This window comes from Neofelis nebulosa, chromosome 8 (genome assembly GCF_028018385.1).
Source record: "Neofelis nebulosa isolate mNeoNeb1 chromosome 8, mNeoNeb1.pri, whole genome shotgun sequence".
In the NCBI taxonomy this organism is placed as follows: Eukaryota; Metazoa; Chordata; class Mammalia; order Carnivora; family Felidae; genus Neofelis; species Neofelis nebulosa.
The window spans coordinates 25,287,371-25,304,755 of NC_080789.1; the positions used below are offsets into that span (position 1 = coordinate 25,287,371).

Consider the following 17,385-nt stretch of genomic DNA (forward strand, 5'->3'; position numbering starts at 1 on the left):
GTTTCAAGAACATATTAGGGTACATGTACTCATTCAAAGAATCTATGCTCTTTCATCTCAAATACCTACAACTTCAACTTAAGTGATGCCATCAACTGGCTTCAGAAGTCAATTAACATAAAACCTTCCTTGTTGGTGGGGTGACAATACAAAACTAGAATGCATGAATCCTACTAAATTCAGGAGCTTGATATTTAATATCAACTTTGATATTAAATAAACAGTAGAAATGGAGACAAATGTATCAGTTTCCATGCCTAGGTCTTAGGTATAGCACCTACCTAACAATAAACAGAACAGTTGTCAATGTGTAACAAGATTCCACTGAATTAACTAGATGTTATTTTTGTAAACAACTAGTAAGCAAACACATAAAACAAATGAATACAATTAAAAATGTTCCTCAAAATAGATGTTATTCTAACTAGGCTTACACAGAGTAAGGAAGAAGTGTGATTATTTTTGTTCTATAGAATCATTTGTAACATTGAGGTGACTTGTCTTTTCATTAGATTATATTAGGCCAAAGTTCCAGGGATTCCTCTTTAAATGTGTTGCTGTCATTCGTACAGTTTGTGTAAGTTTGTTACTAAAAATGCATTATTAAATTTGGCACTCAAAAAGTATTTTATTTTTTTTTTTTTTAAATTTTTTTTTTCAACGTTTTTTATTTATTTTTGGGACAGAGAGAGACAGAGCATGAACGGGGGAGGGGCAGAGAGAGAGGGAGGCACAGAAGCGGAAACAGGCTCCAGGCTCTGAGCCATCAGCCCAGAGCCTGACGCGGGGCTCGAACTCACGGACTGCGAGATCGTGACCTGGCTGAAGTCGGACGCTTAACCGACTGCGCCACCCAGGCGCCTCAAAAAGTATTTTAATATTTACTAATATTCACTTTATCTATAAGGTAAAATTTTACTAGTCATAAGATATTTTGTAAGATGATAAAGTTTGTTATGAAATACTATGTACCTAGTATATTCTCTTGTGAATAAAATGCACATTATATAAATAAATTTTATTATATTTATATTGCTATTCTTATATCAGAAAATTATAAACCTGTCTTAACATAATTCTATAGTGATTCACTCCTTTGATGCATATTATTGAGAATCTATAAGACATGGTATTAGATGGGAATACAAACATGAATCAAAACATGGCATAAACAGGGGCGCCTGGGTGGCTCAGTCGGTTGAGCATCCGACTTCGGCTCAGGTCATGATCTCACAGTCTGTGGGTTCAAGCCCCGCATCAGGCTCTGTGCTGACAGCTCAGAGCCTGGAGCCTGTTTCAGATTCTGTGTCTCCCTCTTTCTCTGACCCTCCCCTGTTCATGCTCTCTCTCTGTCTCAAAAATAAATAAACGTTAAAAAAAATTAAAAAAAAAAAACATGGCATAAACATAAAAAATGTAAGATAGAAGAGTATAATAGGTACTATAAATTATAAAGAAAGTTACAGTGAGGGTTTACCCATCTTAAAAAGAAACAAGTTACTGGGGCATGTGAGCAGCTCAGTCAGTGAAGTGTTCCAACTCTTGATTTTGGCTCAGGTCATGATCTCACAGTTCATGAGATTCAGCCCAGTGTTGGGCTCCATGCTGACAGCGTGGAGCCTGCTTGGGATTCTCTCTCTCCCTCTCTCTCTGCCCCTCCCCACCTCAAAATAAATAAATAAATAAATAAATAAATAAATAAATAAACTTTTTAAAAAGATACAAATTACAAAAATAGAATGCTTGAATAAACTTACACAGTTTAGATGCTTATATTTTAAACTATTTTTCACATTTCTTAGTTTGAAATGCCCAGTAAGAAAACTAATTTGTTGGGGCACCTGGGTGGTTCAGTCAGTTAAGCATATGACTCTTGATTTTGACTCAGGTCATGATCTCACAGTTCATGGGATCGAGCCCCATGTCGGATTTTGTACTGACAGCATGAAACCTACTTGAGATTCTGTCTCTCTCTCTTTCTCTCCCCCTCCCCTGCTTGCTCTCTCTCAAAATAAATAAATAAACTTAAAAAAAAAAGAAAACGAATTCATTTTTCTGGACTTTTTATCTACTAAATCTAACTACTAGCTTCATTATAAAACTTCCAATATGTCACTTCTATGATATTTTTATGCAAAAATAAGGGCTTAATCCAGTTACAGTTTTATAAATTGTACTTCAGTAAAGTTAATCTGCCTTGATGTTTTAGACTTCAGCTCTTAGCCAACATGTAGTATCAAGTACCAGACTAACCCTGACTCCTGAAACAACTAAACAAATGGACAAAATATATGAAACAACTGTTTTCAGGTTTTGGACATCAGGCAGCAGAGAACAGTGATCCTTGAGAGATGAGAAGCAAATGAGGTGAGCTCCTTGATGGTCCCAGCTTATTACCTGGAGACATCTTCCAGGCTAGTGCAGGGAGCAGGAACCTAGGAGGAGTCTAATGGATTTTTTAAATTTAAGAGCTCAGAGTCTGGGAAGTAAAGATGGCTAGAGTTTGCAGGCAGAGTACCAGAGAGGAGAGCAGTGCACTGGAAGAGACTTCCAGAGATCTACAGATGGTCCCTCTCAAGTCTTCAGCTGAGTACTGATCAATACATTTGTATGAGAAAATTACCTGAGACCAGAGAAAGAACTACCCTAAAGGAGAGAGGGAGCAAACCCTCAGAGGTCACGTAGGATCAGGAGTAGTCAGCCAGAGTGGAAAATCTTGTAATTCAACCTCGTAATGCATCAGTAATTAGAAGGGTATTGTTTCAGCACAAGGGCAGAATTAGGCCTATACTAAAGAATACGTTGGTCCCACCTAACAAAATTTAAAAGCAAGCTTCAAAAGGACTGAGCTATTTTCAAGTAATTTAATTGCATTCCAGAAAGAAGCTCAAGAATACAAAAATATCTAGCACTCAACAAGATAAAATTCACAGTATCTTGCAGTCCATCAAGTCATGCAAAAAAAAAAGCAGGAAAATACAATCCATAATAAATATAAAAATTAATAGAAATAGATCCAAAAGTGACACAAATGATGGAATTACTAGCCAAGAACATTAAAACAGTTATTATAACTATGTTCCTTATGTTCAGGAGTGTAGAGGAAAGATTGATCATGTTAAGCAGAGCATGAAAAATATGGCAAAAATCCAAACTGAACTTCCACTGTTGAAAAATACAACGTCTGAGATGAAAAATACATTGAATGGGATCAGTAGATCAGACACTACAGAAGAGAAGATTTGTGAGGCTCGATACACACTAAAAGAAATGATTCAATATGAAATCGGGGGGAGACAGTAAAATAAATAAATCAGTTATTTAAATAAATAAATCAGTGAGCTGAGGAACAATTTCAAGCAGTCTAATATACGTGTTGTTGAAGTCCACAAAGGAGAGAGGAGAAAGGAAGGGAACAGGGAAAGAAAGAGAGAAAGAAAGAAAGAAAGAAAGAGAAAGACTGTAATTTTTCTAAATTTGATTATAACTATAAATCCACAGATCCAAGAAGCACAACAAACCTTAAGCACTGAAACAAGAAGAAAACTACCCCAAGGCATATTATAATCAAATTGCATAACAAACAATAATAAAGAGACAAATCTCTTAAAGAGAAAAAAAAAACTCATTATGAACAGAAGAACAAATATAAGAATGAAAGCTTTTTGACAGAATGCAAGGCAAAAGATGGTGGAGCATGATCCTGAAATTATTGATAGAAAAGAATTGTCAACCTACAATTCTATACCCAATAAAAATATCTTTCAAAAAACTATGATGAAATAGTTTTTCAGACATAGAAAGGCCAAAAGAAAATAAATTCATTACCAGCAGACTTGCATTATAGGAAATATTGAAAGAAGTCTTTCAGGCAGAAGAAAAATGATGCCAGTTGGATATCTGGAGCTACATAAAGGAATGAAGATCATCAAAAAGGGAAAATAGGTGGACAGATACAAAGTACTTTTTTTCTTATTTTTAAAATCTCTTTAAAAGATAATCGAGGGGAGCCTCGCTGGCTCAATCAGTAGAGCATGAGACTCTTGATCTCTGGGTGATGAGTTTGAGCCTCACGTTGAGACTAGAGTTTACTTAAGAAAATAAAAATAATAAATAAAAGATAATTGACTTTTTAGAGCAAAAATATTAACAATGTGTTGTGAAGTTTATATTACATATAGAAGTCAAATGCATGACAACAATGGAGCAAAGGTCAAGAAGAGGAAAAAGGAGTACAGTGTTCTAAGTTTCTTATGCTATATGTGAAGTGATAAATATTACCTAAAGGTAGACTGCATTAAGTTAAAGATGTATGTTATAAACTCTAAAGCAACAATACTACAAATTCTAAAACAACTTAAAGAAAAAGTTACATCTAATAAAAAAAAGGAAATAAAAGGGACCCTAAACTAGTCAATTCAACAGATAGAAAAATAAGAGGAATAGAACATAAAACAAAAACCAAGATGGCAGATTTAAACACAACAATATCAATAATAACATTAAATGTAAAAGGTCTAAACACTCCAATTAAAAGCATAGATTATCAGATTGGATAAAAATTTTTAAAAGATGCAACTGTAAGAAATTCACTTTAAATACAAAGACATAACTAAGTCAAAGGTAGAAGAATAGAAAAAGATATACCATGCTAACACTAATCAAAAGAAAGCTTTTGATAGTGGATATATTATTAGACAAAGTAGATTTCAGATCAAAGAATATTACCAGAGATAAGGAGGGACATTTCATATTGATAAAGGAGCCAATTCATCAAGAGGATATAACAGTCTTGAATGTTTATGCACCTAATAGCCAGGCTTCAAAACCCATGAAGCAAAAACTGCAAAAAAAAATAGCCAAGTTGATAAATATAGTTGGGTTTTCCAGACCTTTCTCTCTATAATTGATAAAATTAGAGAAAAGTAGAGAAAATCAGTAAGGATACAGAAGATTTGAATAACACTGTCAACCAACTTGACCTAATTAACATTTATATAACACTTCATCAAAAACAGTAGTATACACAATCTTCTCAAGGGCGCAAGGAGCATTTATCAAGACAGACCATAAAGCAGATGCTGATAAATGTATAAGAACTCAAATCATACAAGCTATGTTCTGTGACCACAAAGGAATTAAATTAGAAATCAATAACAAGAGGTATCAGGGAAATCCACAAATATTTGGAAATTAAATAACATACTTTTGAATAACTCATGAGTCAAAGAAGAAATGAAAAGGGAAATTAGAATGGATTTTGAACTGAATTAAAAATTAAAACACAACATATCAAAATGTATGGGATGCAATTAAAGAAGTATTTGGTGGGGAGGGAAAGTCCTTAAATCAGTGATCTACAGTTCTACTTTAAGAAACTAGTAGATTGATAGGTTAAGATGGTGGAGTAGTAGGGGGACCCTGGGCTTCCTCATCCCTTGCACACAGCTAGAATAACAGCAAATCATTTTGAATACCTAGGAAATTGATCCGAGGATTAAGAGAACAATCTGCACAATTAGATGTTGAGAATAAGTCAGGTACAAGGTGCAGAGACCTGAATTGGGGGAAGAGAAAAGCTGCGGTGCCATGGAGGGGAGGGAGCCCTTTTCATGGAGAGAGGAGAAAGACAAAAAGAGAGAGGGGGTAGAGAGAGAAGTGTGTCGGGTTTGTACATGAACAACACTGCCCCAAACCATTGACTGGGGAATCGAGAGGAACTATCACCAAGTTTTTACAAATAGCAGAGCTCAAATTCTGAGATTTTAGGAGTCCCTGCCATTTGCTTGATTCAAGCTGGGATGGCAGCAGTGCTCCTGGGGATACCTAAGAGTAGACCCAAGAGAGACCCAAGAGTAGACAGCATGGTGTAGGGATTCCCTGGGTTGCACTGGGAAAGAATGTTCCCTTTCCTGAAGTACACGTGGAAGAGGGTATATTGCCTCCATAAGGACAAAAGACCCAGCGGGCACCATTGAGTGGCCATTCATCAGCAAGGGACAGGACTGCATGCAGATGGCAGGTAATCTGGTTGCTACTTTTTACTGGCTGTGCTTCACCATAAATGCCAACCACCTGCATGGCAGTATGGCTGCTTTACACCAGGCACACAAGACAGCACCAGACACAGCACAGTGAGGCTCTCCTCCAGAGGAAGGGAGGTGGTCCACACTGTGCCTGGTCCTTTAAGATTTGGAGTTTTGAATCCTGGCTGTGTGCCAGAGATAAAACATAGAGGAACTATGGCATCAGGTGTGCCAATGGCTCAGCACAGAGAGGGTGAGGGGCAGGGATCTGATGTAAGCCTGAGACACAGAAAGGAGATTGTTCGCTTTTCTGTGAGGGCTTCCTGAACAGTGGTGGGTGTGAGGTCTCCTCTCTGGGGATGAGACAGCAGGGTGACAGAGTGATGCCATCTTCCCCCCACCCCCCCCAAGAACAGTCAGACTTCAGTGAGCAACACAGCACTCCCAGTGGAGGCTGAAGCTGTTTACATCAAATCCGGCCCCCTACACCCCTGCAGTTGCATCGTTACTAAGGCAGGTCTGACTATGGGCCAGCACACTGGGCCTCTCCCCCAGAGGATCAGCACAGGCCCCCTGCATGCACCAAGTCTACTGATTATAGAGTGCTCCAAAGTGTCAGCTTCAGTTCTGGTGGAAATAGGACCAGGCTTTCTTCTTTTTTTCCTTTGGAATCAGGCTTATAGTTTTTTGTTTGTCTGTTTTTGTTCCTTTTCCTTTTCCTTTTCTCTCTCTCTCTCTCTCTCTCTCTCTCTCTCTCTCTCTCTCTCATCAGGATTTCTTTTTTTAATCAGGCTCATTTTAACAAACAAATCAAAGCATTCTAGTTAAAGGTCCACTGCAATACTCCTCACTGCAAGAAAGGGGGAACTCTGCAGAGGACTGACCTGTAGTAAAGAGTAGCCAAAACACAACAGCAGAGTGTACAAAACATACACTAGAAACACTTCCTGAAGCATCAGTCCCTGGACAGTGTACAACCCCTCCTTAACATAGGATTATTCTCAGCAACAAAAAGCATAACAAGCTTTCATAACACGCAAAAGACAGAAACCTAAAAGATGGAGGAATTCTCCCCAAAAGAAAGATCAAGAAGAACTCACAGCCAAGGATTTACTCAAAATAGTTATCAGCAATATATCTGATCAAGAATTTAGACAACAGTCATAAGAATACTAGCTGGACTTGAAAGAAGCAGAGAAAACACCAGAGAAACCCTTCCTACAGAGATAAAAGACCTAAAAAATAGTCAGTCTGAAATAAAAAATGCTATAACTAAGATGCAAAACCAACTGAGTGTAATCACAATAAGTATGGAAGAAGCAGAGGAATGAATAGGTGACATAGAAGATAAAATTATGGAAAACAACAGAGCAGAGAAGAGGGAAAGGAAATAAAACTATTAGATCATGAATATAGACTTATGGAACTCAGAAACTCCATAAAACACAGTAATATCCATATCATAGGAGTACCATAAGAAGAGCAGGAAAAGGGGGCAGAGGGTTTATTTGAACAAACTATAGCTGAGAACTTCCCTAATCTGGGGAAGGAAATAGGCATTGAAGTCCACAGAGAACTCCACTCAAAATCAACAAAAACAGGTCAACACCAAGACATATCATAGTGAAACTTGAAAAATACAAAGATAGAGAATTCTGAAAGCAGCTAGGGACAAAAGTCCATTAACCTACAAGGGTAGACACATAAGGTTAGCTACAGACCTGTCCATAGAACCTTGGCAGACCAGAAGGGAGTGGCATGATATAGTCAACATGCTAAATGGGAAAAATAGGCAACCAAGAATACTTTATCCAACAAGGCTGTCATTCAGAATAGATGGAGAGATAAAGAATTTCCAAGACAAGCAAAAACTAAAGGATTTTGTGAACACTAAACCAGCTCTGCAAGAAATATTAAAGGGCATTCTTTGAGCGGGGAAGAGAACAAAAGCACCCAAGACTAGAAAGAACAGAGACAGTCTACAGGAACAGCAACTTTACAGGTAATATAATGGCACTAAATTCATATCTATCAATAATTACTCTGAATGTAAATGGACTAAATGCTCCAATCAAAAGATATAGGATATCAGAACGGATTAAAAAAAAAAACTAGACCCATCCATATGCTGCTTATAAGAGACTCATTTTAGTCCCAGTAACACCTGAAGATTTAAAGTGAGGGAATGGAGAACGATTTATCATGCTAATGGATGTCAAAAGAAAGCCAGAGTAGCCATACTTATATCAGAGAAACTAGATTTTAAAACCAAAACTATAACAAGAGGTGAAGAAGGGCACTATATCACAATAAAGGGGTCTATCCAACAAGAAGATCTAACAATTGTAAATATTTATGTCCTCAACTTGGAACAGCCAAATATATAAGTCATATGATAACAAACTTAAAGAAACTCATTGGTAATAACATAATAACAGTGGGGGGACTTTAACACCCAGTTACAACAATGAACAGGTCATCTAAGCAGAACATCAACAAGAAAACAATGGCTTTGAATACACACTGGACCAAATGGACTTAACAGATACAGTCAGAGCATTTCATCCTAGAACAACAGAGTACACATTCTTTTCAAGTGCCCAGGGAACATTCTCAGGAATAGATCACACACTGGGTCACAAATCAGGCTTCAACCAGTACAAAAAGATTGAGATCAAACCATGCGTATTTTCAGACCATAACACTATGAAAGTTTAAGTCAGCCACAAGAAAAAATTTGGAAAGACCACAAATACAAGGAGGTTAAAGAACATCCTACTAAAGAATGAATGGAACCAAGAAATTAAAGAAAAAATTAAAAAATACATGAAAGCAAGTGAAAATGAAAACATGGCAGTTCAAAACCTTTGGGATGCAGCAAAGGTGGTTGTAAGAGGGAAACACATAGCAATACAGGCCTTCCTCAAGAAGCAAGAAAAGTCACAAATACACAACCTAATCTTACACCTAAATGAGCTGGAAAAAGAACAGCAAATAAAGCTGGAAAAATAACAGCAAATAAATCCTAAAACCAGCAGAAGAAGGGAAATGATGAAGATTAGAGGAGAAATAAATGATATAGAAAGCAGGTCAATGAAACTAGGAGCTGGTTCTTTGAAAGAATAAACAAAATTGATAACCCCCTAGCCAGACTTATCAAAAAGAAAAGGGAAAGAATTCAAATAAATAAAATCACGAATGAAAGAGGAGATCACAACCAATGCTGCAGAAAGACAAACAATTATAAGAGAATATTATGAGCAATTATATGCCAACAAACTGGGCAATCTAGAAGAAATGGATAAATTCCTAGAAACATGTAAACTACCAAAACTGAAACAGAAATAAATAGAAAACTTGAACAGATCCATAACCAGCAAAGAAATTCAATTGGTTATCAAAAGTGTCCCAAAAAATAAGAGTCCAGAGCTGGATGGCTTCCCAAGGGGTTTCTAGCAAACATTTAAAGAAGAGTTAATACCTATTCTTTTGAAGCTGTTCCAAAAAATAGAAATAGAAGGAAATTTTCCAAACTTATTCTATGAGGCCATAATTACCTTGATTCCAAAACCAGCTAAGGAGAATGATAGACCAATATCCTTGATGAACATGGATGCAAAAATTCTCAACAAGATTCTAGCAAATCAAATACAACAGGACATTAAAGGAATTATTCACCACAATCAAGTAGGATTTATTCCTGGTCTGCAAAGGTGGTTCAATATCCAAAAATCAATCTACCTGATATACCACATTAATAAAAGAAAGGATAAGAACCACATGATCCTCTCAATAGATGCAGAAAAAGCACTTGACAAAATGCAGCATCCCTTTCTTGATAAAAAACCCTCAAGAAAGTAAGGGTAGAAGGAACATACCTCAACATGATAAAGGCCATATACAAAAGATCCACAGTTAATATCATCCTCAGTTGGAAAAACCTGAGAGCTTTTCCCTTAAGGTCAGGAACACAACAGGGATGTTCACTCTCACCACTGTTGTTCAACATAGTACTGTAAGTCCTAGCCTCAGCAACTAGACAACAAAAAGAAATAAAAGGCATCCAAATCAGCAAGGAAGAAGCCAAACTTTCAGTCTTTGCAGACATGATACTCTATGTAGAGAACTTGAAAGACTCCACCAAAAAATTGCTAGAACTGATAAATGAATTCAGCAAAGCTAAAGGATATAATATCAATGTACAGAAATTTGTTGCATTTCTATACACCAATAACAAAGTTGCAGAAAGAGAAATCAAGGAATCAATCCCATTTACAACTGCACTAAAAACCATAAGATACCTAGGAATAAACCTAACCAAAGAGGTAAAAGAACTGTCCTCTGAAAACTATGTAATGCTTATGAAACAAATTGAAGAAGACACAAAAAATGAAAAAACATTCCATGTTCATGGACTGGAAGAGCAAATATTGTTAAAATGTGTATACTACTGAAAGCAATCTACATATTCAATGCAACCTCTCTCAAAATAACACCAGCATTTTTTTATAGAGCTAGAACAATTCTAAAATTTATATGGAACCAGAAGAGACCCTGAATAGCCAAAGTAATGTTAAAAAAGAAAAACCAAAGCTGGAGGTATCACAATTCCAGATTCCAAGCTATATTACAAAGCTATAATCACCAAAACAGTATGGTACTGGCATAAAACAGACATATAGAGAAATGGAACAGAATAGAAAACCCAGATATGGACCCACAAATGTATGACCAACTCATCTTTGACAAAGCAGGAAAGAATGTCCAATTGGAAAATAGTCTCTTCAGCAAATATTGCTGGGAAAACTGGACAGCAACATGCAGAAGAATGAACCTGGATCACTTTCTTACACCATACACAAAAATAAATTCAAACCAGATGAAAGCCTAAATGTGAGACAGGAAACCATAAAAATTCTAGAGAACACAGGCAGCAACCTCTTTGATTTCAGCTGTAACAACTTATAAGACATGTCACTGGAGGCAAGGGAAACAAACGCAAAAATGAACTATTGTGATTTCATCAAGTTAAAAAGCTTCTGCACAACGAAGGAAATAATCAACAAAACTAAAAGACAACCTATGGAATGGGAGAAGATATTTGCAAGTGACACATCAGATAAAGGGCTAATATTCAAAATCTATAAAGAACTTATCAAACTCAACACCCCAAAAATAAATAACCCAGTTAGGAAATGGGCAGAAGACATGAACAGACATTTCTCCAAAGAAGACATAAAAATGGCTAACAAACACAGGAGAAAGTGCTCGACATCACTTATCATTGGGGAAATAAAAATCAAAACCACAATGAGATACCATCTCAAACCTGTCAAAATGGCTAAAGTAACAACTCAGGAAACAACAGATGTTGGTGAGGATGTGGAGAAAGGGGAACCCTCTTATACAGCTGGTGGGAATGCAAACTGGTACAGCCACTCTAGAAAACAGTATGGGGGTTCCTTAAAAAGTTAAAAATAGAACTACCCTACCCAACAATTATACTACTGGGTATTAATCCAAAGTATACAAATGTACTGATTCGAAGGGGCACATGTACCCCAATGTTTATAGCAGCATTATCCACAATAGCCAAAGTATGGAAAGAGCCCAAATGTCCATCAACTGATGATTGGATAAAGAAGTTTGGTATTACATAATGGAATATTAATCAGCCATCAAAAAGAATGAAATCTTGCCATTTGCAATGAGGTAGATGGAACTAGAACGTATTATGCTAAGCAAAATAAGTCAGAGAAAGGCAAATACTATATGATTTCACTCATATGTGTAATTCAAGAAACAAAACAGATGAACATAGGGGAAGGGAAGGAAAAATAAAATAAGATATAAATAGAGAGGGAGGCAAATCAAAAGAAGTCTGAGCATTGATGGAGAAGAGGTGGGTGGGGGCATGGGCTAAATGGGTGATGAGCATTAAGAAGGGCACTTATTGTGATGAGCATTGGTGTTATATGTAAGTGATGAGTCACTAAATCCTACTCCTGAAACCAATACTACAGTATATATTGACTAACCTTAATTTAAATAAAAACTTGGGAGAAAAAACTGGTAAACAAACTAGTAAATAAAGAAGAGAAAATTGAGCCCAAAGTAAGTAGAAGAAAGTAAGTAATAAAAATAAAAGCAAAAATGAAATAGAAAAACAGGAGAGAAATCATTGAAAGCAAAAGCTGCTGTTTTGATAACATAAAGATATGGGAATTTTAAAAACCACTAAAGAACAATTGCAGTTAGGATCTTAAAGCTTCCATTTTTGGTAAATAAGAAAACTAGACCACAAACCATGGAAAAGGTGTAATATTTGTATGTGTTTGGGTGCTTGATCATGCCTGCTTGATCCCTTTTCTTAAGAATGTGAAAGACCGTGTGTACTATTGAAGAGAAGGAATCCATAAAATCATTTGAAATATATTACATATTTTTATGTAGGTATTTATACATATATGTATGTATTCATACACTTTCTCATCAAGAGTACATAATTGTAAGAACATTTTTCCTTTTTTATTTTTCTAAATCCTATTACTTATTTGGCTTCTCCTTTTTAAAAATGCTATTTGGAAAAATGGTTCATTTATTTATTCATTCAATGTAATTATGAAATGCTATAATATGCCAGGGACGTGCTGGGGGACAATGCTGTTAACCAGACAAACCTACTGAGCAGAGTCTATTTTGCAATACAGACAAGTAAACAGACAATAACAATGTACTAGCATGATCCGGGCACCTGGGTGGCTCAGTCGGTTGAGTGTCCAACTCTTGATTTCAACTCAGGTCATGATCCCAGGGTCATAGGATCCAGCCCCACGTTGGGCTCTGTGCTGGGCATGGAGCCTGCTTAAAATTCTCTCTCTCTCCCTCTGCCCCTCTCCCCCACTCATGCTCTTTCTCTCAAAAATAAAAATACAAATACAAATAAAATACAATGTACTAGCATGAAAGTGCTTTCATGGAAACACAAGTGCCAACAGAGTCCACAAGATGGGCAATCACCTCGGACCTGAAATATTTCTCAAGCTAGTAGCTAAACAAAAATTTTAAAATGTGATAACTAAGTTTCTTGAGTTATTGTGATCTAACATAGGCAATAAAATTTTAATTATGTAGCAATATGTAAATATGAGTTTGGTACTCAAAAGACTTCCTGTCTATTATGTACCTAATATTTACTTCTTACTCTGTTCACATTGTGTTAAACTCTGTTGAAAGTTTCATCTCAGTAAAAATAGGACATATGGAATTCTATTTTAACTAATTCTCACTATTATTGAGAGTTAGAAAAGAACATATAGGTAATTCTAACCTGTTCAGAACTTTTTAAGGATCTCTTTGTTATACTAAGGCATAAGAAATGGCAGAGCCTAAGCCAAAAGTCCAGATCCTTAGGCAAAGTTTAAGGGATTCCAGGCTTAGAAAGTAGGCCAAGACCAGAGAAATGTGAAAATTCCAAAGATTAAGTAGGAAAGGGTTTGTGATTCACTCAGAAGCTCAGATAGGTTTTAAAATTATGTATTTCATTTAAACCATTGATTTCACATTTGGAAATGTATCTTCAGGATATTATTATAAACTTCTGCATTTTAGCTATAAGATTGTTCACTGTAGTTGGTTATACTGAAAAGTTGAAAACAATCTAGATGCCTAACAACAGCAACCTGGTTAAATAAGTTATGTCATATCCGCACAATAGAATCCTAACCAGATTTTTTAATTATGAAAAAGTGTTTCTCAAACTTTATTGTGCATCAGAATCATCTGGACGGCTTGTTGAAACCCAGATTGCTGGGCTCCATCCCCAGAGTTTCTGATTCAGTCAGCCTGGTATAAGGGCTCAAGAATTTGCATTTCTAACTAGTTCCCGGGTTGACACTGATGCTGTTGGTCTGGGAGCCACATTTTGAGAACCACTGATGTAGAATTATTTTCACTGAATTGGAAAAAATTCACAAGGTATTGTTAAGCTGAAACAAAGCGGTTTACATTATATTCTATATGTATATATACAGAAGATTAGATGGGAAAATATTGTGGAGTCGGTATTCCTGGCTGTCCTTGGGACTGCACTGTAGATTCTTAATGTCTTCTACATTTTTGAGTGACAGATTTCTCTGTAATGAGCATAGTATTAATCACTGAAATATAACCCACTTTCTTAATTTGAAAAATAATATCAGGAAGTCCTGGCCAATACCACTAACAAGCTGGAAACACTGAAATAGGCTCGATCCTAGTTCTCCTCTGCTTGTTAACTATGTCTTGCAGGGGTGTACCTTCAGACGCACTCATAGACAGAGGAACAGTGGTGGGCCCATAGATACATCCTGTTCCTGATGGGGACAAAAACAGAAGAGGCTGATATATGAGGGCTTCTACAGTTTTTCTTACTTCATTTTAGTAGTGCCATGCAGGCTTCTTCTGGAGATGTTTGAAGAAAAACTGGGTGGGACCCAAAGGGCGACCTGCCAGAAGTTTGAAGCATCTGGATTGGCGCACTCTTTGTTTCCTGACACAGGGTAGATCCATTTCCCAGAGTATCAGATTAAGGCGTCTCCTTTCTGGAAAAAAGATTTCATGGTTTAAATTCCCGTTCACTTTGTGTCTGTGGCACTCTCCTGTCTCCTTTCCAGCATGCAGCCTCAGGGGTCATGATGTCCCTTCCCTGCTGATATCAGCGTGCCAACTGTGGTGTCATGCACACTAAGCACAGAGCCGCCATTCAGCTTCCACAGTCTGGGTTCAGGAAGCAAAAGAGCTTCTAGTTCCTACAAACCTTGACAGATCTTCCTCTAGCCTTGCATATGCTAAACAATTCTCAGAGGACGGGGGTTATAAGAAGTCGGGGAGAGGGAACTAGGGTAAATGTCAAGGATAAATATGTGATAGGAACAGAGAGAGCAAACAGTACCACCAATGTTGAGGAAAAGGAAGGGTGGGCCACAGTTTAGAGAAGGATGCCATATGCTTTTCAGTAGAATACTTATTTGGTAAGCACTGTGACCCTTTTCCATGTCCTTGTATTACTGTGGTTGATAAACCAGGAGGTGGCCACATTACTGATTTTATTTAGAGCAAGTGTCCTTCACGAATGTCTAACAGAATGCCAGTATTGGGGGTGTTATTTGAAAAATAAGTGTCACATAAAACTCACAATGGGTTCAATTTTTTAATTTTGTTAATGATTCAAAATGTAAAAACATGCTGTGATATAGGCTATCATTAAAAAGAGACATTACTTCCATATTGACTTTCAAGTAGGTGACATAGTATTGTTGGAAAACTGTATTCCATATGTTGCTTTCCACCACTTTACATGTGAATAAATGGGGCAGAACATTGTTAAAGTTTAGGATACAACTTTTTCCAAGGTTTGCAAGTTCAAAAATAGCTAGAGATGCAGAGGTTGGTTAATGATTCAGTTATTTCTAACTGTTTTTATAATTTCCTACCTCTTCCCTTCTAGTGCTATAATATGAATTCAGTGTGTGAATCTGTTTAGGACCTTAGAAAAGGAAATTAAGTTATTTAAAATTCTCACCTATTACTTAAATGCCAAGAACAATGTTATAATCAATCAATTCATTTACAAAGAATTTATTGAATACTTCCTCTGTGCTAGGCACTGTCCTGGGATCAGCAATTATCCTCAAGAAGTTTACTTTCTAGACCAGGAAGACAGTAGTAAAGCATTAAAGTGCAACTACAATGTATCAATTGGTAAATAAGCACTAAGAACAAAAATGAGGCAGGCTGCTATAAGGACTTTGTATTTTATTCTGAGAGAAATGGGAGGTCCTTGGGTGGGGGCAGATTTAAGCAGTGACATGCTCTATTTATAGACATTCTCTATTTATAGAGAATCACTATAGCTGCTGGATGGAGAATTGGCTGTGAAGGCCAAGTATCCATTGAATTATCACTCCTCCTTAAGTTATATTTCATTTAGGACAGTTCTGCACCTAAGTATGGCTGGAGATGTGATCCTGCACAGTTGATTCTTGCCTTTTCATCCTTTCATTGCAAAATCAATTCTTAAAATGAAATTTTTGGGGCGCCTGGGTGGCGCAGTCGGTTAAGCGTCCGACTTCAGCCAGGTCACGATCTCGCGGTCCGTGAGTTCGAGCCCCGCGTCAGGCTCTGGGCTGATGGCTCGGAGCCTGGAGCCTGTTTCTGATTCTGTGTCTCCCTCTCTCTCTCTGCCCCTCCCCCGTTCATGTTCTGTCTCTCTCTGTCCCAAAAATAAATAAAAAACGTTGAAAAAAAAAAAAGAAAAAAAAAAGAAAAAAAAATGAAATTTTTATATCTGAAGTATTCCTTAAGGAATTTTTTTCCTGGAAAGCTACTTTTAGATACATTCTCTCTAAATGGGAGTTTATCCAAAGCCTACTTTTTAATAATTACTTTACTTTCATACTACTCAGTTATCAAAATATTTCTGGATTTCTTGTGAGTAGAGTTTTAACATATCTTTAAAAAGCCAAGAGATGCCTAAAATTTTTTTCAGGGGAGCTTTGTGTCTCTTATTATATAAATTAACAAGATTGCTTAAGGTTTTGTTCTGGTTTTTTTTTTAACCTGCATACTAAGGTATAACTTGGTATTGGTCTCCTTATGATACTGTTTTATGTTGTGAGATAGTTTGGAATTCCTTTTTTTATATTCATTGCTTTCTACTGGCAGTGATTTTCTCTCCCACCAGCCTTACTCCCCCAAAGTTAAGACATCCATTAGAGAAGTTTGTACCATTCCACCCCAGGGGCCCTTTTATTACCCCCATATAACGTATGGACACACACACATGCCCAAAGTCCATCCCTTCTGAGTCTTCCTCCCTCTGGTTTCCTCCTCAGAACTAAAGTTTTAAATTGCCTTTCAAGTCTATCTGTAACATACACAATAAAAAGTTTTATTACTTATACTTTACATTTAACCAAAATACTGTTAACTAACTTGATCAGCCATTTTATTTTCTACATTTGGATTTAAAGGACTTTTAACTGATTTCAGAAATCAAATCCACCCTGAAATGACTATATATTTACTACTCATAAGAATATTCCAAGAATGTACCACAAGCTTGGAAGGCAGATCCAGAAAAGGAGAACCAAAGGTATTTGTAGCAACAGTGGCCCCAATTAATAAGTGATTAGTCTTTGAAGGGTCACACCTCATTTGGAAATAGAAGTGTCTGGATCTTGATTTTGATGCTTCTCTTCTTCCCCCTTTTTAATCCATTCTCCTTATAGAAGTGGGAGTTATCTTTTTAAAAAATGTAAATCAGATGATATCAGCTCTCTGCATATGACCCTCCAGTGCCTTCCCACTACAGTTAGAA

General features: G+C 36.7%; 1 protein-coding gene across 2 annotated transcripts in view; it reads left to right on the plus strand.

The window, feature by feature from the left end:
• NTN4 (netrin 4) overlaps window positions 1-17,385 on the plus strand; it is a 126,116-nt gene that overhangs the window by 29,744 nt on the left and 78,987 nt on the right. The gene's annotated exons all lie outside the window — the stretch shown is intronic.